The sequence below is a fragment of the Cygnus atratus genome, chromosome 3 (genome assembly GCF_013377495.2).
Source record: "Cygnus atratus isolate AKBS03 ecotype Queensland, Australia chromosome 3, CAtr_DNAZoo_HiC_assembly, whole genome shotgun sequence".
NCBI lineage: Eukaryota > Metazoa > Chordata > Aves > Anseriformes > Anatidae > Cygnus > Cygnus atratus.
Window position 1 is genome coordinate 83776352 of NC_066364.1, and position 25651 is coordinate 83802002.

The 25651-nt window shown below is 39.2% G+C and overlaps 1 protein-coding gene across 1 annotated transcript in view; it reads left to right on the top strand.

Annotated features, from left to right (window-relative positions):
- Window positions 1–25651, top strand: part of KIF26B (kinesin family member 26B) — a 295107-nt gene that overhangs the window by 122248 nt on the left and 147208 nt on the right. The window lies entirely within an intron of this gene.

Below are 25651 nucleotides of genomic sequence, written 5' to 3' on the forward strand. Positions count from 1 at the left end.
AAGAAGTTGAAATAATCTTTGTCTTTTAATGTTCTTCAGTAATTAGAAGATTGACTTGGAAAGAGTTGTGGAAGCAATGAAACAACAAGAGAATAAGCTATTTTCACATCGCTTCCAATCCAATCTAGTGAGATATCTGAAACATTGAGTGAACTTTTGAGTAAATGCCTCAGGCTTACTCAGATTAGCTTCTTACCCTTTAGTGAGCCAACTATTAGTAATTCCACATGATTCTATTTCATTATAAAGGAAAATGGAAAACTTATAAAGTTGCTGAACTTTGAAGACTGTAAATCTGGAATGAAGATTTTCCTATTTTTCCTCACATGAGGACTGCATATGTTCAACCAGTGTCACACAATAAATGAATCATGTAAGAGGATTAAAAGCGGTATTTTAGAGGAGCCAGTGAACACTGTTTGGGACATGTCTGCCGTTTTTCTTTACAGATGTGATGCTGCAATAGCAAATGTGAATGAGGACAGTGGTCTTGATTTGCTGCCCTTTTCTGTTAAACTGCAGGCAGTTTAAATTAAAATTGCTGAACGTACTCGTATGGTAATATCTAACTGGAGTGCAGATTGGGATTAGAACATATTTAACATGAATTGATTTATGAAGATTGCTTAACTCATTTGCTCTTCATTGTTGCACCTTTATGCTGGTAGAATTCATTTTCTCTTAATATACACTGCTGAAGTGTAGGAAACTAATTAAGTTTACTCAAAATCCCAAGATTAGGTCCCAGTATTTTAAGTAGTACTCTTAGTTTCTAGTTGATGTTGTGAATACTTGGATGTCCTTGGCCCAGCAGAGAGACCCCATGTTTAGGCTGTTTATTTTTAAGCTGTACTTAGCAAGATGAAAGTGACTAGTTTAGTTCGGAATATTATACTAGATTAATGTCAGTTGGGTAAGTCAGTTTAGTTTTTGACTTCAAATTGTATCATCTGCTGATAGTTCAAGCAGAAAATCAAATTCAATCATTTGACGCTTGACATTTTAACAAGAAAGTCCACAATTTGCTTTGAAAATGTGGACCTTCTGTTAATTTTTGTTTTGCATCTGATGCGTCTTTTTGCATTTTTGTGAAGTTGGGATATGAAGTAAGAACCTGCATGTTGTATGTGTTTAAAAAGTAGAAGGCAGTCGTTAAACTTCTAAGTTGTTTTTTCTTTTAATATAAACGTATGCCTGGTTTTTTTGAACATATATGTGATGTCATGATTAGATAGATGATCAGTAAAAAATTATTATGCAGGGAGATTTGCTAATATGAAGCTGAGGTTGGAAGCAGAGGAATGGAAAATATTCTTTTGAAATTTGAATCATGTAGCACAGTATTTCACTATGTTCCCTAACAAGCAAAGTGATCTTCAGATGAGCCTCAGATGTAAAAGTAATCCATCATCATAAAAAAAAAATAAATAAATAAAAAAAAAATAACTAAGATGCAATAGTATGAAGGAAATGTCAAGGCATCCATGGGAACTTTTGGTTGTAATTACTTGAGAAGCATCAGGAGTGGAACAGACTAAGAACTAGGAGCTTAGATTTTTTTGTTGTTGTTCTCAGGCACTGCTGGTCCAATAGCGATACTCACTGACTGGCCTATAGCTGGCTGTGAGCCATGGAGAAGTTTCTGAAGGCCACAGCAACTCTCAATCTTTTGAAAAGCCAGCAGATTTATCAGTTATCTCAATACTTAACTGTCATGTTTCATGATCTATAGGTGACAGATTTCCCAACCAGTTAAAAGGCTTGCAGTTTCTGTGAATTGTCATTTGTCAGGATATCGCCACAAGAAAACTTATATGTAGAATTCCCATGGGATCGTATGTGACTGTTTTAAAGGAACAAATAATGAAAATTGTCCAAAGAGCTGTGCTGGCAAGCTTATGAATATTAGATGATGCAGGTATGAATAATGAATTTCTGACAGTGATTCTGACATAGAAACTGAATTGAAATGATAGCATTTCTAGTGATGGGCACCAAATTTGCCTTCCTGTTAGGGTTTATAGGTTTTTTTTTTCGCTCCCAATACCCTCTAGTCCATGCTAATTCAACATCATCTTGCTTCTTATAAGTACTGGATTTGTGATAAAAAATAATTCATTTAGTGAATGCGAAATAATGTTAAGATTCTTTACATAAAATTTGGATGTTGTTATGAGAAGCACTGCATCTTTGGGCCTTGTGTCCTCCAGGCATAATGTAGGAGTGTGTCACCACCAGCTGAGGGAGAAGAAAAAGCCTGTGCTAATGCTGCCACAGAACTGAGGGAAGGACCTTCTTTTGCTGGTTTTCATAGTGTCTCTGTGAAGTTCTAGCAGGACAAGGGATGTTGTACTAAACCTTGCTACTATCTCTGCTCATTTCTACACGGAGAAAACTTCTGCAGTGCTGATTTCAGCTTTGACCTGGCTACTCCATGAATAAATCTGGCTTTATGAATTGAACTTTTCTATTTTGATCTAAGCTGTGGAGTCTCAATAGTCTCTTGAAGCATGATATCACAGTGCAGGAACTAGAGTCAAAACTGAACCAAAGCCTCTCAGTTATCCTTAGAACACTCACAGGTTCTTGTCATGTTGGTACTGTTCCTTGTTTGCCCTGTCACAATAAGCTTGCTTTCTGGGAGAAGAAAAACCTCTACTACTTCATGACAAAGGAGAACTGTAAAAGCCTGTCTCTCTTTGGACCTCAAAAAGAGGGAGATAATTGTAGGTTTGAAAGTTGTTTTCTGTTGCTGGTCACAAAGTGTAACAGCATATCCTGAACAAAAGCCCACCACCCTCTGAAATCTGATATAGTTGTATTTGGTTTAATTAAGCCTAATGGGAATATAGATAATCTTGAGCGTAACCTGAAAAAATCTGTTCCTAGGGATCATCTTCCATGTCTTTGTAGATCTTAAAACACTAGGCAGGGCCACACAACGCTCCTCCTGTAGATGCAGCAAGTCATCTATGTGTTTTTCAAAGCAAATGCAGAAGTATCCAGATTTTTGAAATATTTCTTATTTTGAGGAGAAATGAGTATAGAAATACTTAGCTTCGTATAACTGACATGTAGCTACTCAGCATGGGATAAGCTCTAGTAACAGTTACCTCCTTTCTTGGAAAACTGCTGGTGACCCTTTTGACACTCATTCCCCCTCCCTGTGTGGTTTGGCAGTTGTGGGAGGAGGTAAGGCAGTGCTGTACTGGAAAAGGATATTGTGAACATCCTATTCAAAATGCTCCGATTTCCCTTCCACTCATGCAAATGCTTTTTTTTTTTTTTAAATACCATTTTTTTAAATACTGGTACAGTTTCTGTGGGACCCTCTTGATAAAGCTGTTGTGCTAACTTTGACCTAGGAATCCAGAGGACCCCAGAACCCTGAATCTCATGCCTCACTGATTTTTGCATGCATGTGAAAAGCAATCAGCTTATCATATAGCTTTTGATGTTTGCTGTTTTTTTTTTCTTACAGGTGCAATATTATGTGATTTTTGTTGAAATTCACAACAAATTTCAGTGCAACTCTGCAAAACCTTTCCTCCTATGGGGAAGAAAAATCTTTGATGCTCAAAGGCTTAGAATCCAGGAACATCAGGGTTTTCTTCTTTCCTTAAAGTTTGGGGATTGGTTTAAACTAATCATACCATTTTAAGGTCCTGGCTTGAATGTTTTGGAGGTCTGTGGGAAGCTCACAAAAACGAACTTTTCCTGCTGTTTCAACAGTGGGTTTGTATGAACATGTGCAGCGAAAGGGTGTAAGAAACAGAGGCAGAGGCTAGTAGAGAAGGATATCACCTGGAGTGGGTGGGTATTCCTGTACCACAGAGCCCAGCTTTGGCTGGGGCAGCTCCCTGGGAGAAAAATATCTGATTTGTGCCAGTGGTCTGTCTGCAACTGGTGTGGCTGAAGCACTAGCCTAGCAGATGAGGAGTCAGGCCAGGAGTCGCTTCCTGCTACTGCTGTAGCTTGTGCAGGTGCACAGCAGGTGGTGTAGGCCCAGGCAGTACCTCGGTGCTGCTGAGGCCTGGGAGACTTTCTGGAAAGAAGCTGTGACTGCTGTCAGAGCACGAAAGCTGCTTGTCCCATTCCCTGCACCTTTTCTGAAGAAAGTTCTGTTGAAGTTTTGAATATTTTTTAATGGTCTGACTGCAGATGACTCGTGACAGTGTTTTGTCATGCTGAAGAGTGGTGGACACAACTGCATTTTCTAGCCACGTGGTAGTTCCCTGGTTTAGGCACTGCTTAATAAATCTTTGACGTCAAGTAGTGCTTACCTCAGCATCTCTAAGAGAAAACTATATTTCTGAGACTAAGGTGAAAACATATTTTGTTTTCTTGCTGTTCAGACTGTGCAGAACCTTAAAGAATTTTCTTTCATTAGCTGAACAAACCAAGTATAATAGTTAAATTATGGACAGTTTCTCAGACATTTTGAAGAACTATATATTAACAAACCTGATCAGAATTTCAGCCCTTTTCCCTCATCCTCATAATATACTGCATAAGAACTACATAAAAAGAAGAAAGTTAAGAGTAAAGATCCATAAGCTGTCTTTCACTAGGAATGCTGGCAACAAGTTTTAAAACATCAGTAAGTCATTTCCACAAATATTTCTATTTTCAAAGCCTGTCTTGGGGCTGACGAGTAGGGGAAATTTCAATCACAATGATCTCAGTCATTCTGAAAGATCATGAAATAAGTAATTACATTTGGCACCTAAGTTTGAGTGCACAACTTCAGGGTCTGTTTTTTCTTACTTGCTGAGTATTCGTCAGAAATGCAGGAGATACATGTTCATAATCACTGCTTTTCTGTGCTCTCCATTGCTGTAAGAGCCCTAACAGACACTTGAGAATGACTCTTCCTGTTATTGGTGTTATTTCATGTGTGTAAAGTAAGTGCCAATCAAAAGAGAATCTTGACTCTCACAATGCCAAACGGGGCTAGTGGTTGGGACATGAAGAATATTCTTCCTCTTTTTCTCTGATTCAGTGTAAACAAAAATAAAAATGTCCCAGCAGAAAAGACTATATGCTACATGCAAGAATAGCCGCTGCCTGGTAGTTGAGTCAATGATCTGATATGCAGGAAAAGAGAGTTAAGTATGACATCTGGATGAGGGAAAGCAAAGATACATGAACGATCTCAAATTTTGCATGGTAGTTCTATCTTGGGTCCCAAACAATTTCCAGTGACTGTTTTGACTGTCAAAGCTGACACACTCCCCATGGCACTTTTGTTTTGATCAGACCATATCTTTTAATTACAAAAACGTTTAGTAACAAAATTCCAGACCAGGTCATTTTCTAACAGGAATTGCATATCGTACATGTCTGAAACTGTGGTGCCTGAATCTTTGGATATTGCACACCACTGTTACTTAAACAAAAACTTAAGAAACTACATGCTAATTTAGCCCTGGGTTGGAAATCTGGTTGTGATACGTTTAATTTGGCATTGGGCTGTAAACAAAAATAATTTGAACCTTCATGCCAATTAGGTACACTATATGTTAGTGGCAGGTTAATAGAGGTTATTCAGAGCTTAAAATAGAGACAATAAACCTTGATTCATAAGCAGGATTTTGGGATCAATCAGTGGAACTATGAAAAGAGATCAGCTAAAAATTATGCTTTGATTATCAGAATCCTATACTTGCAGGGATGTGCTGTCTGCTTAGCCTCAGAGCAAATAACTGATAAAAAAGATATAAATCTACCCTGTGTTCCTAGTATCAAATTAATACAGGATGTACAGAGAGTTTACCATAACAAGTATACTTTTCTGGATTAAGCTTGTTTTAAAAAATAGTTATTTAGAAGAGATTCATAACCTAAAATAAAAGATAACCATCCAACAACAATTTATTGATAGTTGAATAGAGAAGTTAAAATTCCAGTCCATGAAAGGTGTGTTACTTTGTTGTTATGCCTTGCACTGAAATATGCTACACCTGCTTCTGTGCACTGCACAAATGTTTTCTCATCTGCACTTGCCCCACATCTGGAATGTTTTGTATTGATGGTAGCAGCAATAAAGTCATCAATGAATAATGTTGTTATTGACTCAATAATGTTATTATTGAAGTGGTCATCAAGATTTGGAGTTTTTTGTGAAATTAGCTTTTCACAGCCTTGAGAAATCTTGATAATGTTCTAAGTAAAGCTCTCCATTCCTGCCTTTTTCTTTGGATAGTTTCGTGACATGTTTCTTCACTGTGATGCAATCCCCAATTTCATTTTATGAGTATCTGATTCTGCAAAGCAAAGGGAACATAGCATGAAAGTTATTCTGCTTAAGAGATTGTTTTAAAACAGATGTCTCCTAAGTGTACTTCAATATATTAGTTGTTTCTGATATATGTTACCTGAAATCTAGAATCTTAACTCTCTTCTTCTGATCTCCGTAAGAATCTATGGTATTTAGTAAGTTTGTGGACGTGTCTTGAGAATTCATTTGTCCTATTAATTTTTATATGATCAGTTATGTTCAATTTTAAAACCTAAAAAATTTACTTAGGGATACAATACGTTTATATATGCTTTTTTCCCTCTTTTCTACTTATTTTCTCAAGTACAACACCATGATTGTATGGTAATCAGGACCTCCACTCACTAGAAATCAAACCCCGTCCATCTCTTAGTGTCAATACCTGATGGTATTACAATGAAAGGGACCAGTGATGCAAACAGATACTTAATCTACTTCATGTATTGTACATGCCTTGTAGGAGGTCTAAATGTTTTATAGTGTCTGTCATGGCAGAAGGAGGCAACAAAGACACCTCCTGTCTTTAGGAGTTAGCAAAGGCCTTTGCCCTATGTTTCTGAGGTGTTACCTTTACTTTCTCTGTTAGCACCTCACTGATTACTATTATAGATAAGCTTCAGATCTGCAAATCACAGTGCTGGCCCCATTCTTGATGCATCTCATGCATAGAGGGGTATTGGATGCTGATGTTAGGTCACCGAGGCACCAATTGGTTTTGTGGTTTGCTAAGGAAGGAGGAAATTTTTCATGGATGTGTATTCCTGATTCTTATAGGTGATTTCGAGCATTCAGTACAAAAGTGTCTACATGTATGAAGGCTGAATTCGTGTTGCTCTCCATATACTATGCTAAATCAGTGGTAACTCCCTTACTTTAGTGGTAACTTCAGCCACATCTTGTGATTTCCTGCTGATTTCAGTAGACTGCAAAGGGAGAGGCTAACTAAGGATAGTTTTGGCCTTTAATTTCTAATGGCTTTTGAGTACCAGAATATTTGCTACACACCTGTTCCCTGTTGATTTCAGGAAAACTTATAAGGAAATGAGGCTATTTCCTTTCCTCACAACTCCTTAGCACTGCCTTTTCCTGCACCTGACATCTACATTAAGAAAAACTGCTAGCAGCATATACAGTAATCCTGCAGCACCTGTTACCAAGGACTCCTGGTGTTTAATCTTGGCTTTTACTCTTAGGGCATGGAAGTAAAAATGGACAGCATTAATCTTCTGACTTCTAGTATAGCTGTGACTGCCAACTATAGTAGATGCAAACTCATGTTGATTTACTGTTTTGCATATTTCTTGCTTCTCTTGAACCTTGACATAAGAGATCTGATTTATAGTGTTTCTATCTTGCCTTGCAGAGAGAGAAAGATGAATTGGTGTAGTTGCACTGTCTATAGCAGAAAATTATATGCAGTACCAGTTGCTTTCTCCCTCTGTTTTTAACACCACCAAACTAACCTACTCTCAAAGAGATCATAAATCCACAGTAACAAGACTTTTTCCTAAACACCTGGGAGTTCAGAGTGGCAAACTTTTTATTCTAATTACTGCTTTCGTGTTGCAAGAAGTACTGTAACAGTGCTGCCCCAGTAGCCTTGAAATTCCAGCTGTGATCTACCTTGTCTGCAGAGTCTTCCACTCAGCTGCTCAAAGAGCCAGTTTTCTTAACCTTGAGAGCAATCTGTTCAACAGCTTAATGGCTTTTCCGTATGATTACCAAGGAATACATACCATTTTATTTTTCTTTGCTCATAGAGTAAAATCTCCAATAACAAAACTGGTTGAAATGTTGAAGCATTTGCTTATTCCAAAGAATTTAACATTAGGTAGACAACTGCCAGTTGGACTTGTACATATTCATCCCTGTGATGTAGTTATAAAATATGAGAAGACCATAGTACACCTGTTTTTACATGACTAGGTGGATGGTAGGAAATAGAGATTTAGAACCTCACCTCTTGATTGAACATGATGCCTATCTCACAGATGCCGTCTGTTGGCAAATTTCAGGAAAAAATACTGGTTTGGTCTCTTCTGAGTAACTCAAGTTCAGCATTACATGCATGCATTGTATGCAGGACAGTGGCTCCAAAGCTTTATACCACACTTCTGTTTTTTGACAATGTAAGATGCCTTTCAGGAGACAGACCTGCTAAAGAAGAAAACAAGAATAAACATGTACATTTAGAAAGCAAGTAACTACAGGACCAGTGTGGTTAACAGAGACTGTTTTCTCTATGAATCAGTTTCCTAAGACTTCATGACTTTGGGGTGTAGCTTTAGAGGCTTTCTATGATTAGAGAATTTCTAGGGGGCTTTTTCCTCTTGCTTAATAAAGAATTGCCAGCCGTTCTTCAGTCAAAATGTTGACATGGTCTGCCTCTCCTTTTCATTGGTCTATTTTCAGGAAATAAGGAGAGATTCAATTACTTTAAGGTCTCCTTTTCTGGTTAAAGTTGGTCAATGGATTCAAATGTCCTTATAGTGTAGACAAAGAGATTCACTTAGATTGTGTATTAGTCATTCTGATTTGAGTAACCAGAAAAAAACTAGTCCTGATAACTACTAAAGGTGAAGCAACCTTTGGTTTTATTACCCCAACAATAATGAGAGAAGGGGACCAAACTATTTACTCCATTGTGAGAATTACAGCAATAATCTCTTCGAATCTAAGCAAGAATGATGAAAAAGTGAAAATTGTGGAAATCTAGGCAAAGACAGAAGAGACAGTATTAGCAGAAATTATTTCCATTTCTTTTCAGAATAGCTCTTTGTATGCAAATATAGGGAGAAATCAGACAGCCTTTCGTTAGAAAGGAGAAAGTACATAGAAACTGGACAGCATCATGTCTTTTGTTCAAGCCATCTTTAAGTAAACTGAGTTACTAATCCATCCAGGGTGGAGCATATCAACGCAGCATGAAAGTTTAAAGTTGCCTATTTCTGCTTTTGTTTTTTATTACTGAAGTAGAAACAAAGGAACATGAATCTAAGCTTTCTCATTACAATAGTTAATCCTTTTGTAGTTTTCCTCTTCTGCCATGATTGTGCCTTTCCACAGCAGCATCAACCTTTTATTAACACAGCACTACTTTAATTCAGCCATGTGAATCATCATGAAATGATGTTGAGAACTGATAGGAGTGAGGAATAAATCTGTCTTCCATGTTTTTCTTGAGGTTATCACAAGCTAATAAAGTACAGTTAATAAAACGCTGTGGATTTCACTGAGATGTTTGGGTTAACATTGTGAATTCTTGATTAATACATAAGAGCAATGCAAACCAAATGTGGAATGCATGAAATAGACTAAACTAGATGAAATTACGTATTATGTTAAATGATTCTGCTCCTGTTGGGATTCTGTAGAGGTGCAGAATGCCATATGACATTAACTGGAAAAATATTATTACACCTTTCAGGTGATGCTGAAATGGTGGTGTTGGGAAGATAGTTAACAGATTGCTTAGTCATCTGGGCCAACAATATGTGTTATATCACTGTCAAATGTAATATTATAAATCTAGGAATAAAGAATGTAGACCACGCTTACAGACTAGGGGCCTATGTACTGGGAAGCACTTACTAGAAAGGATCTATGTGTCATGCTTTATTAGTTGCATATGGGTGTACAGTGGGCTGCTGTGGCCAAGAAGGCTAATGCATCTCTTGAATAGCTGCAAGAATAAGAACGTGCAAAAAGAGGTTGGGTTGTTACTTTAACTCTGCATTTGGAGTAGATATAATCACAGCTAGAATATTCTGTCTAGTTCTGATGTCCACAGTTGAAGAAAGATGCTGAAAAAATGAAGAGGCCTCAGAAGGGACACAAAGATGATCAAAAATTTGAAAAACATGCCTTCCAACAGCTTGACTTCTTTAGTTTATCAAACAGATTTAGAGAGATGTGTTGACAGTGTGCAGGAAACCTCTGCAGGGAACAGAAACGTGATACCAGAGGACTTCAGTCTTGCAGACAAAAGCATGTCAAGATATAATGGCAGGAAGTTGAATCTAGACAAACTCAGAGTTGTAATGAAATGTGCATACTTAAGAAAGGGCAATGACATGTTAAAATGAACAAGAGTAGCAGCAAGTTTTCTTTTGGTATGTGTTTTTTTCAATTAAAATGGGTATTTGAACAAAAAAAAGGCTGCAGTTAACCACAGTTTAGGGGCTTTAAGAGATTTAATGTAGGCAAAATCCATTGTTTTTGCTGCACAGGAAGTTAAATATTTTAGAGAGTCATAATAGTCTCACTTAACAATCTGGGAAGACATTCATTTGTGTACAAGTTAAAGCATCAAGGAGTACTATTTTTGTTCCTCTCTCAGACAAACGCTGTAACAAAGCATAAGATAAAATTGCAATGAAGAAAGGAGTAAACTATTCATTTTCTTGATTTAGCTAGGAGTGATTGACAGGTAAGTTATTTAATCTTTTTTGTAGATGAACAGAGGGCTTCTTATGTTTTTAGCTGCCAGTATGTGGAATTTTAATTTTTGCCATTTATGCAACAAGATGTGGAAATCTTTGCGGATTTTTTTTTCATGGCTTCCCTGGGCACACATCTGGTTTAGTAGTGCATTGTTTTGCTCTTCTTTTGAGATTACATCCATTTCTTGTCTGTTTCAGAAAGTACATCAGTATACAGCATAATACAGCATAAGAAACCAAACCAATCCCCCCCCCCAAACACTAAAAAGGCTTTTTTTTAAAAAAAAAAAAAAAAAAAAGTTATCAATACTACTTTTCTTTGCCTTTTGGATTGAGGTTGCCAGTCAGCAAAGGTGATGGATGTTTGTTGCTGGTAAAAGTACATTAGTCAAAATCATGAGTGGGGAAAAAAGCATCTTAGTATTCTGATATGAAAATTAAGAGGAGCAGTTACGAGTCAAAGCTGAAATAAAAAAACATTCTGTATCTGAAGGCAAAGTCTTTGGGGCAAATGTCTGTGCTTTAAAATTACTGGGATAAAACCAATGTAAAAAAAAAATACAGCTGTTCCACTTGATGGCTCATAAAATCTGAATAAAGTCCTTCAAGGGCTTTTTTTTTTTATAGTGAGAGACTTTTTTGTATGTGTGGTTATGGTAGCATCTGGTTCCCATCTCTGGGAATTCAGAGAATCCACAGGCACCAACATGCTGTCTGCTGCAGAGAAGCTCTACAACACAGATAAATGCTTCAGACAAGTACTCGATACGTAATGTAATTGTCTGTAAGCTGGAAAGATGTTGGTGTTTGCTGGGAGGAGGCAAAATCTGAATCAGTAAAGTTTGATTAACATAAGCAATAGGATCAGCCCCTGCATAAAATTTCCTTTGTTCACCTGTGAAGAGTGGACTGATAAGCTAGCAACACCTGAGTCAATAGGATTAATCAGTCAGAGAAGGTAAGCAAGGCATACCAAGAGGAGTCAGTGGGTTTTCACAGAGGCTATATCCTTCACAGATGGTTCAAACAATGGGATCGATAAACTAATTGTCAACAAATTTGAGCAGGAAATATATAAGGGGCCTTTTATGAATAATGACATTGGATTTAGTTATTGTTGAATGATGAAGGAAAACACAATTTGTTATTTATGGTTCATAACATTTTTCATTCTAATGCCTTATCCTTTCTATAAACAGGATTTGTGTATTAGTAGTCATATCATTATCTTATACGAAATTATATTACATTGTGGTAAGAGTTTGTCATACATTATCGACATATGTATCACAGAAAGCAAAATCTACAGCAAGCCTTGAACATGGGCACAGACAGCACAGATTTTCTGGCCCATATTGTGCTCAGCGTGTTATTGCTTAACAAGTATTATGCTAGAGCTAATGGAGAGGCTATGTAAATATTGTACTGCTCTTACGGATGGAGATAGGCTCAACCTCAATAAGAGCTAAATACGAAATGCATTTAAGTACAACTTTGTACATGAATGAAACTTGTACATGAATGAAACTCCCCTGAAATTGAAGAGAGTCAACAAATGACACCTCATGCTACCCAAAGGAATGCCTTATAATTGTAAGTAAGGATGGAATAGATCCTTGCTCCAGTGATGTCAGCTAAGGATGCTCCACTGTGTAGATAGCAGTGTGGGACCCATGGGACTGTTGGCCAGGAGGGTGAGCCCTTCCCAACGCCCGGAGAACAGGGCCGGGCAGGCTGTGGCTGCTATTCACTTCCTCCAGCAGCCACATCTAAAAGAAAAGAGAGGTGCCAGATGCTATATGTGACTTTGCGACTCAATCCCAGAAAGAAAGCTCGGGCTGTGACTCCAAGTTCCACACGGGTGCCTAGTTCTGGAGAAGTGCCGTGGTCTATGAAAGAGACAGTATTTCAGAAATTTATTTTCAGCTTTTCCTATGGGTCAGCTTATATGTTTGTGGTGTGCCAGGCTGGGGTGGTGGTGAGCAAAATGCCTGAATCTTCCTATTCACTGTGTACAGAAATTAGGTGAGATGAGGTTGTGACTTTACCATTATCTGAACTGCCGAGAAATCCTTGTGACTAAGGCCTTTTCTGGATCTAGGATGAAGTTTAAATCTGAATCTGAAGAGTATATGTGGACTACATACAGACTAACAGTTTTGGTTTTCATTTGCATTACAATGAAAAGTACATTGTGAATACAAGAACCATACATTTCTAGGGCAAAATTTTCAAAATTGCTGAAGAGACTGGGTTTCCAAGAGCACTGAGGTGAGAAGGATTTGGGAACCTAGGTCCCAATTTCAAAACTGAGTGCTTAGGAACTTAAGTAATGGTGACTATCACCTAGATTCCTGAAATTCTAAGTAGCTTCTGAAAACTGTACCTGTGTGATTACAACTTTTTCAATACTTCCAGGAGACAGATTTTATAGCTGTGTTCTGATTCAGATTTCTCTTTGGTTCTGTCATAAAGTACTATTCTTGTATTTTGAAAATTGTTTATTTTTAATTCCTGACAAATAACTACACTTAAACTGCAAACACATTATACAATATGTTAGCTCCAAGGGACAATATCTTAAATAGAAACAGATCCTTTTCTTTTTCTTCATGCCAGCTCTTTGTTTAGTAGTATGGCAATTGCACACACACATCCCAGATGTTCATGGAAACAAAATTCCTTTTTAATTTACAGCAGAATATGGTTTTATCCCTTGCTGGCTTTGTATTTGTCAAACACACAAATGTTAAAAGCCTTATACTCAAATATACTACAATAGTATTCTGCATGCCTCTTTAAAACTTATGTTTATGAAATCACAGAATAATTCAGGTTAGAAGGAATCTCTGCAGTTTATCTAGTCCTACTCCCTACTTAAAGTAGGCCCAGTTACATCAGGTTGCTTGGGTTCTTGTCTCGTGAAGCTTGGAATATCTCTGGATGGAGTTTGGACAAATTCCCTGAGTCCCTGTTCCATTGGTTGGCCATGAAAAAAGTCTTTATATAGAATTGGAATTTCCCATGTTGCAACTTTCTTTTGCCTCTTCTTTCCCTGTGCATCTCCAAGAATGCATCTGGCGTGGTCTTTAAACCCTCCCATCAGTTGTAGACAGCTCTAAGATCTCCTCGTCACCTATTCAAGGCTGAGTAAACCCAGATGTCTCAGCATATCCTGGTACTATACATGCTCCAGCCCACCATTATCCTGGATGTTTATCTTAGTGGACAAAGAGAGAATTGTCTCATTGGAGAGAAGGTCATGGAGATGCATGTTCAGTGAGATACTGTTCTAGAAATGTAAGCTTCTTATCTAGGAAACCTATCTATGGTACAACTCAATCAGCTTTTGCTGGGACTTAAAGTTCAGGTTTTGATTGTGATCTCTAAGATTCAGGTTTTAATCTCTGAAGCTCGATATATTTTCCATTGCTTTTACCTAAGCAATATGTAAATACATAATCAGGAGAGACTGAATTGACAATATATTTTGTAAGAAGATGCAGGATTTTATATTTTAGGTGTAGTCATTTCTACAGGTAGTTTTCTCTGCTGTTTTCGTAATGAATGTAGATAATAAAGTGGAGCACCCAACAGTGGTTCATTTGTATTTGCTTTGCAAAGTCTTTGGCTGACAGTCAAACAGCACTGACAGCCACAGCGTCTGCTTCATACAGTCAAGAACCATTAAATACTGATGTTTCATGGAAAAAGTCATCTTCACAGACAGTGCTGATTTGGACACCAGATGATGGCATAGACCACAACAGGATTCCTCCCCAGATTGCTTTTTCACACAGACTGGTGCTGTTGCTTTGGGTCATGAGGGATAAAGGCTCAGACAGTGCCAAGGTCTTTTCAGGGCTGTACAGGGGCTGGGGCTCCTCATGGGAGCTCAGGGCAGGGCCTGTCTCAGTGCCCCAGCCAGGCGCAGGCAGCAGGGGGGCCCTGGGGCAGCCCCGGCATCAGGCACTACCCTGGAGCCAGGCCCATGGGCGGGCTGGGCCTGGAGGGGCCTGCAGCAGGACATGTCCGCAGGGAGCCGGCGACTGGTCCTGCTGTGGCCTTGCTGGCACAGGGGCCAATGGCCAAAGGGGCTAAAATGGGGTCCTGGACCATGGGCAAGTTTGGAGAAAGGCCTAGGGGGCCAGGGCAGGACCTGTAAGGTCTGGGGGTGCCCTCAAGGCCCTGGCAGACCTGGAACTGGCCTTGGGGTTAGGAGGAGAAGGGCAAAGCCTGGACTGGCAGTGAGTGTGAGGCTGGAAAGGGGATGCAAACAGCAATGCAGGCTGTGAAAATGTTTTCTCTGCCAGCTTGTTCATGTGGGCCTTGGCTCTGGGGCTGAGGAGCCAAGTTTGACCAAAGCCTAGAGTTAGGATTAGATGGAAAAACCCTGAGCAGTTATCCGGCATGAGGCTGAAAACAGGCTGGAAAATGACAGAGTGGGCTGCAAAAAATTGTCTCCCCCTGAATTTCTACCTCAATGATCTGCAGAGTAATTTGGCTGAGGAGTCAATTAATACAGGAGAAGGGAGGAATTGATGTGTTGCCTGCAAAATTACTAGTGTAAACCTCTGTCAGATTCTCAGTGCGGATCTCAATCCTGTGTACATAATATATGAAAAACAAGACAATAACTAGACCTGTATGAACTGTAATTTTCATTGGACTGCTTAGTTTGTTCTGCAGTCTTTATTTTTACACTGGAATCAGAATAATTTCAAACTTATTTTGACTCCTACTGTGGAGGGTCAGAAGAGATGTATACAGTAGTGGCATTCATCTCTGTGAACCTTATTGCACTGGGAACTAACTAGCACAGCCCTCATGTTCTTACTGCTTCAGCTATTAGTGAAAGGGGTAATGGAGAAGAGTCAGGGAATTCAGTCCAAATACAATTCCTTTTTCACACAAGCCACAGAAAACCAGCAGCAAGTGCTAATTATGGGTTTTAAGTTGAACATTTCCTCTTTATGCGTCTGTTTGCAAACAGCAAATTCCCTCCACACCCACATGTTTCAGACACCAAGAAGATACTGGAGCATGCAATTACATATTTTACTATAAACCGATTTCAGATTTTTCTCTTTAGTATGGGTATCAAAATAGAATATTGTTTAGCTTGGTCAGTCAGTCTTCCTTGACTAGCTGGATGTTCCCAGCTTTATCCAGCACCCTCTGACCTGAGAGGCAAAGGAAAATAAATGTCAAGTGGTAAAGTGCTTGCAGAGCGTCCCTGTTCAGCCTTGACTGTCTTCTTCCCTACTTTGGGGAAGCCACTGTCTTCTGGCACTTGATTTTCTATCTTTGAGTTCACAAGTCTTAAGACAGTGCCCCATCTTGAGCTGGAATTTAATTCTGGATAATAATGAGGATAATACTTTTTACAGATTCTCTCTAAAGGGAAAAAATCTTCTCTTCCTCCAGTTTGTTGCTTCAAAGTTGATGCTGGAGCACCTAGTCAGTTGTACTTGTGCCCCAGAGACCTGGCAGGCACCATTTTGTTGCTATGTCCTGGCTTCTTCAATACAGTGACTTCACGGTGTGCATACTGATGTTACAAACAGCATTTTGTTACAGGACAGTACATATCTAATGGTTTATCTTTTCTGATTTGAATGATAATGCTATTACATACATCTTCCTCCTCTGTAAGGATTTTCCACCTTTTAAGGTTTCCTATGGCAAGTTGGGATTTTTCAATCTTTTGTGGTTCCCTGGTACTCTCTCCTTAATTGTTTTACTGTTTGTTTCAGCTCTCTTATTACCTTTTCTTGGCTTCTTCTCCCATTGGCATTTGCTTCTGTATGACTCTTACTTCATGAATTTTGGGACACTGAGAAGCAATTTTGGGTGTGTAATAAAGTTAAGAAATTTCTATCCCTCATCCTCCCCAGATGTCCTGGTTTGGCTCTGTGCCTTCCCTTTGATTATGCTGATGAAACCTTGGGCCTGCCTAGCATTGTGTACTGTTGAACGACTATCCTTATGAATAGCCCTCCAGCAACATGAAGTTCTTTTAACCTGAATCATCCAGTGGTCTGGTTTTAGAGAACTGGTGGTTGCTTGAGCAGAGCTTAAAAGGGCAGCAGACTCTGATGAGAAGCGTGTAGGAGGGAAGAAGGACTATTACCTCTAACTGCACACTGAGTTATCCTGTTGTACCTTCTAAGGCCTGAAGATGGAGAAGTACCGTGTGCTAAAACATATTATTTTTTTTTCATAAAAGCGATACAAATATTTGAGTGGGCATTTGTATGTCTCAAAACACAAATGCTGTTTAAGTACTGAAGTGTAGTAACAATTACTCAGTTGTTTAAATTGTTGACACAAGCTGCAGCAGAAAGGATGTTAGTTGCCAATCTCCGAGTTAAGATCTAGGTTTCTCTAGGTAAGGAAGTAACCAAGACTTGAGTCCCAAAATGCCCAATAATTTCTGTCTGTATAGAAAGGCATCTTGGCTCCGTTTGTTCAAAAGAATGTGTAAACCATTGTATGCAATAAAAGTTTGAAAACTGGTGCTTTGAGTCATATGTAAATTCTTGTTCAAATTTATGGTTTCTAAATGTGTGCAAATTATGCCTTGTAAACAATTTTCTATGTGATCTGTGAGAGAAAAGAATGAGCTATTACCTTCAATAAACCTTCATAGAACTTATTGAATTAGTCACTACAAATTGTATATTGAGCAGGAAAGTCTTGCTCAACTAACTTAATTTCCCTTCACAACAAGGTTACTCATCTAGGTGATGAAGGGAAGCTAGTAGACGTGATTTTTTGGATTTGAGCAAAGCTTTCAGTACTGTCTCTCACAGTGTCCTTTTGGACAAAATGTCCAGCGTACCACTAGACAAGTATGTAATATGATGAGTGACCAATTCACTGATGGGTTGGATTCTAAGGGTTGTAGTGAATGGGCTTACATCAGGCTGGCAGCCAGCTACTAGTGGGGTACCACAGGGCTCCATTGTAGGGCCAGTTCTCTTTAATTTTTTCATAAATGACCTGGAGGCAGGACTTGAACGCACACTAATTAAGTTTGCAGGTGATACTAAATTGGGAGGGGCTGTTGACTCCCTTGAAGGGGGTGAGAGGCCTTGCAGAGTGTTCTTGACAGACTAGAGGGCTAGACATCTGAAGTTTAATGAGCCAGTGCTGGATTCTACACCTGGGGTGGGGCAACCCTGGCGGTACATACTGACTGGGGGATGAGAGGCTGGAGAGCAGCCCCACAGAAAGGGATCTGTGGGTTTTGGTAAATGGCAAGTTTGATGTGAGTTAGCAGTGTGCCCTGGCAGTCAGGAGGGCTAACTGTACCCTGGGGCACATTAGGCACAGCATTGCTAGACAGTCTAAGGAAAGGGATTGTCATGCTCTGCTCGGTGCTGGTACAGCCTCACCTTAAGTGCTGGGTGCAGTTTTTGGCATCACAATATAAGGACATAAAACTATTAGAGAGCATCCAAAGTAGGGCCATGAGGATGGTGAAGGGTCTGGAGGGCAAGATATTTGAGGAATGAGTGAGGTCCCTTGGTTTGTTCAGCTCTGAGAAGAGCAGGCTGAGGGGACGCCTCATGGCGGCCTGCAGCTCCCTCATGAGGGGAGCAGAGGGGCAGGTGCTGAGCTCTGCTCTCTGGGGACAGTGACAGGACCCGAGGGAATGGCATGGAGCTGGGACAGGGGAGGGTCAGGCTGGGTGTTAGGAAGGGTTCTTCACCCAGCGGGGGGTCAGGCACTGGGACAGGCTCCCCAGGGACGTGGTCATGGCACCAAGCCTGCTGGAGTTCAAGAAGAGTTTGGACAATGCTCTCAGACACAGGGTCTGATTTTTGGGTATTCCTTTGGGGACCCAGGAGTCAGACTCGATGATCCTTATGGGTCTCTTCCAACTCAGGATATTCTATGATTTTGTATATGTCAAATGTTGAAATTTGTAATTCATCTGTCAAGACAGTGTTACCTTGATTGTTGGGCAGGGAACAGTATTTTAAGTGATTCCTTTGATATCCCTATGTAGCCGTGGGAGGTTTGAAGAGTGGCACAAACTAGGTCCTCTGTGGAATCAATTTTCGTGTCATTTTGCACCAGAAAATCTCAATTTTGTTCTTTGCAAAAATCAGTAGGGTTCTACCCAGCAATAGCAAACCCTAATGAAAAGGTGGAAGTGACCATTTATATGACAACAGAGTCTTTAGGTCATATTGTGTACATATTCAGCACCCTGGTGCATTTTGCTGCAGGGATATGGCCAGGGGAACAGCAATTCAGGATGTGCTGCCAAGTCCTTGAGGACATCTGCACATCAGGTATTCTGCAGGCTGGCAGGGATTCACCCCCCCTTGTCCTGGTGGCACACACTCACCTGTTCCTTGTGTGTGAGGCTTCCCACTCCTCTTTTGTATCTTCTCCTAGCTCAGGCCACCCAGCAGCTATTCGTGCAAGAACCCATGCGCTCTGCTTTGAGTTGCTTTGTCAGGATGGAAACATGAGTTTAAGGGTAGATGATGTTTGGTTTTTAACACCTACAATTGCAGCTTCCACAAAGCAATTCTTTGCTGTTTTTTAAAACTTTTTTGAAAGCACGCTTGCTCATACAGATCCAGTTATGCACCTTGTGAAACAGACCAGCACATTAAAATTAATAAAGATTAATTAATAAAGAATTAAGGCAATATAATTAATGCCAATCAACAGGAACTTATGGAAAATAGCTCTTGTCAAAATGACTTGTAATTTCATCAAAAAGAAATATCAAGTAGAGCTGATTAAATATAATTGCATTGATGTGAAATTTGGTAGTTGAGGACTCTTAAATCTTCTGGGTGTGTAAAAAGAGGCAATGGCTAGGAAGTGAAGAAAGAAGAGCTCAGAGCGGAAATAAGGTTTTTACTATAAGGACAGTTAACCATTGCGGGCTGAGGAACAGTAAAAGCTTTTTAAGTACGATTAAAAAATATACGGTGCAGATCTGTGGCCTGTTATATAGGACGGGAAGCATGGTGATGATGATGTTCTTTTGCTGGGTGTATAAACCAGCAAACCTCAAAATGCAAAAGCTCTTAGTGTAGCCCTGGGGGCGAGAGAGGAGGATGGCGGGTGTTTCTTGTGAAAGAAGCAGCAAGGAAGTTGTAAATGTGAGTCATGGATGGGTCCAGGAGGAAGAGCCAAGTTGAGAAGCTGTGAACTCTAGGGAACAATGTGAAACTTGGGGAGCAGTGTATGTGCTTTTTAATGAATAAGTATTTATGTTAAAATTTATTAAATAATTGGCAAAAATGTTTTCCTAAATGTTTGTTAATTGCACAAATTTCCAGTTAAAAGGTCTCACTCTTCCACGTACTGTCATGATGCACAGAGCTTGATATTTGACCATTTGACCTTTTTTTTTCCTTTTCAAATAATGCTATTTATACAAAATTTTCTGTTGAAATAAGGGGCATACTGGTTGCACTCAAAAATAGAAAAATCTAAATATTTGATTGCTGCCACTTATTATTTGTATTAAATAGTATATCAATGGACTATTTAAATCCGTGAAAAGACATTGTTCTAAGTAAGACATGGGTATTCAAACTCCATCACTTCGAGAACAGCTACAGGAAGTGTTTTACCTTAGGTTAAACTTGAATGAAATTGAGCTTGGGAGAGCTATGGAGATTCTTTCGGGGCACAATTCCTTCTTTTCTATGCCCTTATAATACGTTAGATTTAGAAGCTTGTAATTTACTTCGAACTTACAACGTCATGTTTTAATATCCCTTAAGCATTTCAGTTGCACTGACAAACACAAAAGGGATAAGAAGCCAAGGAAAGAAACCCTTTCTTCCACCTTCCTATCTAGTTCTTGTGTACCTGCTCTGGCACAAAGGGGTCAGTTCTGATGAAAATTTATGTGTATATATAAATAGATTTTAAAAAATGCTTTGTCAACAAAAGTGTCTTGTTCCGAATCCTGATTTTGCATCAGTGTGATGTTACTTAGGTGACCCAAGAAGAAGAAGCCTTGCATAATTGGTGTGTACTGATTAGGAACCCTAAAAATTGTGGACTGACTTAGTGTGTCAAGAAAAATCTGAGACACAAACAATAACGTCTAAAAATGCAAACTGATAGACTTGCTGTGTTGTTTTGCTCAGTGTGATTGCCTTTACTGAAAAGTTCAGAGGGATGGTTCTCAGCTGTGTGCGCTCTTTGCTTTTGGCAAGTTTGGCACCTCAGTGCCACACCACTCAGGGTGAGGGGATGGGTGGGATGTTTTTGTTTGTATTTTTTTTTCCCCACTGTGATAGCAAATGTGTCTTCTACTCATCTGTAATGTGAACAGCCTCACTCAAACATTCAGAGAGAAAATGTATTTGTCTGTGGGTCTGTCAAACAGTTTAAGTCAGGTATGTATTTAGAAACAGTGTAAAGCCTTTCCTTATTTCTGGTATTAATAAATTACCAGACGAAGCACCTGGGAAGTATCAAGCCTATCTTTAAAGCTCTTATGCTCCTGTCATGTTCCCAAATGTTGTCCTCCACATGCCCTCCCTCTGGTGCAGCTTGCGTTATTACCCCATTGTCAGAGTGCCTTCCCTGAGGACCTGGGCAGAAATACGACAGGATGCTACTGAGCTTCTGTCAGAGCAGAAGAGCTATCCTCATTTCTTATGGAGTGTAGCAAGTGGAGTAGAGGCTGATGGAGGTGCCAAATACAGATTATTAGTAATAATAATTAGCAGGTAAAATCTTACCCCATTTTGAAACCGATGTGAATTTTGCCATCAGCTTCACAGGTCAACCTGTAACCTAACAGGGAGCCAAACCTGCTTGCTTTCTATTTCTTACTCCATAAACAGCAATACTGATTGCAATGAAAGGGCGCCCTGGCTAAACAAGGTGACTTGATACAGACATCTAACAGCAGAAAGTTGATGTGAAATGCAGTTTATCATTATGGCTTATTTACCACATTGTGGGCTCTGCTACCGGAGTCAATGAGGAATCAGTGGAATGATTGAATCCTTCCTTGGCATTATCGTAGTTCCCATGCCAAATTATGTGTCTGTCTTGCTGCTGAACTTTATACTGGTCTGGTGACAGAACAAGGGGGAATGGGCTAAAGTTGCGCCAGGGGAGGTTTAGGCTGGATATTAGGAAGAACTTCTTTACTGAAAGGGTTGTTAGGCATTGGAATGGGCTGCCCAGGGAAATGGTTCAGTTGTCATGCCTGGAGGTCTTTAAAAGACGTTTAGATGTAGAGCTTAGGGATATGGTTTAGTGGAGGACTTGTTATTGTTAGGTCAGAGCTTGGACTCGGTGATCATGGAGGTCTCTTCCAACCTGGATGATTCTGTGATTTCCTTGCTGGTAGTTCATGATTCAGAAGACCTCCTGTAACAACAGGTTTCCTGAGCTTAGAAGGATGTGAAATACGGTAGTTGGTCAAAACAGTTCTGAGATGTTTTTGCTTATTTTGCCAGCTCCCCAGTTACCTATACAGCTTCTGTCCCTTCTTCAACCGAATGAATTAAAATATTAGTAATCTGATCAAAATTTGGAGCTAGTTCAATATTTATATTCTTTAATCATCTTAAATCTTTGTTCTTGGGGTTTCCCAAGTAAAATCAAGAAAATTAATACTTGTGGTAAAAGACCTTTTTCTTCCAACTACAGCTATGGACAAAATTGCACCTCTGGAATAAATACACAGTTTGTCCAATGACATTCTGTGCTTGTCTCCAAAAGAAAGGAGCAGAAACATTGCATCTGGACTCTGCACTTCAAAAGCTGCAATAAAAATTTATATTAGACTGTAACCTCAACCTGAAGAAATAAATACACCGTGTAGCCCTTCTAAACCTATTTCTTTTAATCTCTTGGCAGCATATGCATATAGAGATATTCCTGACAGCTGATACAGCTTCACTCTTTAAAAAAAATGAAAATGCTGAAGGCTCTTTTTTTTTTTTTTTTTTAAAGCACACTGCATTTAGTTTTCATAAATAACTGTTTAGTATAGGAATGTGTTTATTCTATGGAAGAAAAAGATATTCCTGGTTTTAGTATTTTTGTTTTTATTTGAAGGCTTTCACTCCACAAGTATGGCTCTAGACATCTGATGTCAGGGTAATTAAATGCCTAGGACAAAATTTTACCCAACTCCCTGAGTGGTGTGTGACTGGTGACGTTTTCTTTATCATTGGCCTCACTGCTAATTTCAACTACATCGCATTCATTTCTCTCCGAGTAGTATACTGGTGCAAGTACAGATGTTATTAGATCTAAATTATCACCCTGGAGATTTGATCATCAGGGTGAAGAAGCTGATTCACTTATCTTTGATGGTTTGCAACTGGCAGAACATCCTACAGTGATAAAGACAACTGAGTGCGTTCAGGCATTACTTCTGTTCTTCAGCCTAGATGAACATCGCCTCAGAAGCAACTTTTACATGAAACTTTTAGTTATAAGGTATGCTCAGGCATATGCGTTGATATACATGTGTATGCAGTGGGTGTGGGTGTGAACAAATGCATTTCGCCTCTGTCAAAAGTGAGTAAATATTGTTTTATTTATTAGATTAAATTCAGAGTTTTAATTGAACAAGTATCACAGAATATTTTGGCAGTCCATGGACAGGTTGTAGAGATTGATCCAGTTCCCACTGAAGCCAGCAAAAGTCTTTAATATGATGGAAGCTGGATCAAGTTCTTTGTAAGGTATCAATTGTTTGGTTGTATTTGTCACTTTTAAAGTAACAAGAACAGATATTTCATTGTTTTGGATTTGAAAAAAAGAAATTTGTTTCAATACTAGTGGAAACTACTTTGACTTGTTTTCCATAAATATTTTTACAAAGAGATTTTGTCTGCAAAACTGTTCACAGAAACAAGTGTCTGTTCATCTATGTGTTTACTACTGAAGTGGATATTGTGGAAACCTTCCTTACATGTTTGGGAGTCAGACAGGAAGCAAAACATACATTGTGCAATTTAATTCAGCAATCAATTCTTTTTTTGTTGGAAAAGAGCAATGATCAGTTTTTAATTGTCTAGGAACTGTTCTGTGTGTAAAAACATGCTTTTGAGTAGCCTCAAATAAGGAAGTTATTTATGATTATCTAGTTATTTCAAAGGTTTGTAAATAGATCATAGGACGTTCTCTCTCTCTCTCTCTATATATATATATATATATGCAGCATTCAGATCTCACTACCAGAACAAGCTGGATTTGTAGATCAGTTACGAAGAAATCCCCATCAACAACCCAGATACAAAGAAATTCTCCTTCCATTGCTGGGTTTCTAGGAAATGTATTTACCCATAATTACACTGGCTTTCCAGTGTAATGGATGTGAAGGAGTAGGTAACCCGTTCAAGGAATGAACCTAAGGAACAAAACTGCAAGAAATACTACAGCTGTTGATATCTGGTATGTCTCTGTACTGCTAGTTGTTCTCATCTACTGGATTTGTCTACTGTAGCTGGGATTGAAAGAGTGGAGCTTTTCTCATGCCAGGGAGGTTGGGATTACGGTCCATGTGAACAGTTTTTGCAATGTGAAGGCACATACAAAGTCTACAGTGCTGTATAAGAAAGTCTGTCTGTCTGGCTTCTGGCAATGACAGTCTATTCTACAAACAGACAAACACAGTCTACAAAGCCAGCCCTTCATGTACAGCTTTGGCAATGTCTTCCCACTTGTCATCTGTCTGCTTTGTACGGCACTGCCAAATGGTTCTGACTGCACAGTCGGCATACCTGGGCCAAGAGGGCTGTCTCCACCAGGAAGGGAATTACCTGGTAGCACTGAGGCTGTCGTGTCCTGTTGTGTCTCTGTCCCTGGGATAGTTAAGTGAAGGGATCTTGGCTTGGCTTTCTTGTGCAGCTCCATTTCTCAACCTTTTGAGACTTTTATAACTTGGCGTAGAAGGGCTGATTCTTCTACTTGTGTCAGAAAAAGGGCAGGGTGTGCTAGAGATTGTGCAGTTCTTATAAGCGTATCATAAATCTTCCAAAGCACCTAGTGTGAAGATCTTGTGGCCTTTTTAATCTCAGAGGTAACCTCTTAGCTTGGGGTTTCATCTTTGGTTTTCTGTTCTAACCTACATGGAATAAGTCTTTCTTTATTTGCAGAGGTAAAGAAGGCTTTAACTTTATGGAAACTTTGTAAAAAAACCTCTCTCTGTTTGAGGCTATAGCTGATAATTAACTGGATGCCAGACAAGGTAGTTTAGGTAGTAACATAAGAAGAATTCATACTCATTAACTCCATATTCCCATCAAAATCAAATTTATTTTCTCTCTTTCTTTTATTTTCGTCATTTGGATTATAAATTGTACACAAAGTCATAGGCCACCGGACAGTCATCTGAGTGCAGCTTGCTCTGAATAAATGATGCTGAACAGCACTAGGCAAGCCTTGTTCCTTTACAGAGATAATTTTAATTAAATTTCAATTGACCTAAAAAAAAAAAAAGGAAGAAACTAATTAAAATTATTAAGAGGTATTTCAGTTGACGTAATCTGTCAGTAAGAAAGAGAGAAAATCAATCTGCCACGGAGTTTTCTGGCACCATTTGTACACAAAGCCTTCGCGTTATGATCTTTATTGACAACCGGAGGGGAAGGAGTTACCTAAGCAGTAGTATCGAATCAATACTTTACTCACAAAGCAGTTCTGAATAGCAGTAACGGAGAGCCTTTCTCCTTTAAATAAATGTTAACTCAGTGTTTTCTTAATGCGTGATTTTCATCACATATATTTAATGCTGTTGACACAATTCCCTTTACTGTTCTTACGCATCTCCGGAACGTCCCTGAACCAGTGGCCATGGTAACCCTGTCTGCCTGTACGTTAGGTTACCTCCAAGATTGCCTTACTTGGGCTGGTTGTTAATGAGCATCATTTGCCAGTTCCCTTGTACAAGGTCGTTCTTAATTTC